This window comes from Equus quagga, chromosome 3 (assembly GCF_021613505.1).
Source record: "Equus quagga isolate Etosha38 chromosome 3, UCLA_HA_Equagga_1.0, whole genome shotgun sequence".
Lineage (NCBI taxonomy): Eukaryota > Metazoa > Chordata > Mammalia > Perissodactyla > Equidae > Equus > Equus quagga.
This window is the reverse complement of record NC_060269.1, coordinates 77,049,968-77,050,980: the sequence shown is the minus strand read 5'-3', so window position 1 is coordinate 77,050,980 and position 1,013 is coordinate 77,049,968.

The following is a 1,013-nucleotide window of genomic DNA, read 5'->3' as shown; positions in this document are numbered from 1 at the left end:
AAGACGCCTGACTCAGCGCTCCGGCAACCCCCTGCCGGGCTGTACTGCTGACCGCGCCCCTCGCCCCGCAGGACTGCGGCTGCGGCTGCCCCGGGAGCGACCCGGCTCCGCAGCCCAGCTACGGGGTCAGCGCGAGAGCAGCACGCCGAGAGCCGGCAGGCTGCCTCCGGCCCCTCCCCGGCAGAGGCCCCAGGAGCGCCTCCGCCTCGCGCGCATGCCCAGGCGGAGGGCGCCAGCGGAGCCGCGCGCCCGGCCCGGATCCCCGCAGCCGGCGCAGCCGCGCCTCCCTCTCCCGCCGCGTCCGGGAGCGGAGGCCGGCCCCTCCCCACAGGGTGGAGCCCGGGCCGGGGGCAGCGGTGCAGCGGCGGGTGGGGCGTCCTTGGAACGGAGGGCGGGGCACGGCCCTCCCTGAGGAGGCCCGGGCAGGCCTGCTTCTGAAGTGGCCACAGCCGGGACAGCGTGAACTGCCCACCGACACGACGCACCCTCCCCGCGGCCACCTCCCTGTCAGTGCCCGGCGGGCCCAGGCTGCTCTGAGGACGGGCGTCCTGCGGCAGCAGCTCCGCGAGGCGCGGCCTCTCGCCTCCGCCGCGGGGCTTCGAGTTGGTGTGTCCACTCTGCCTCCCCAGCACCTCCCGCTTTGGGAGATTCGCGCCTGAGCAGCGGCTTGTCCTGTAAGAACGCCCGCCTGTTCTCAGGGTGCGGGTCGGCAGGGTCGGAGTGACGCCTGGGGCCACCGGACGGGAGCAGACAGGGCTCGGGGCGCCCGCGTCCCGCCCCTCAGGCGGTCGCCAGCCACTCCTCCGCGGGGCCGCGGCCGGACCGCAGACACGCCCACTCGCACGCTCCGCTTCCCCGGCCGCCGGCGCGAGGCACTGAGCATGCTCGGGAGGTGGGCGGGGCGCTCCGGGCGCGTCGGGGCGGGCGCTGCTCAGGCCGGCTCGGCGCCTCCGCCGCCCGCCCGCCCACCCGCCCGATCTAGCCGCGCCCGCCGCAGGCTGCGCCCGCCCGCC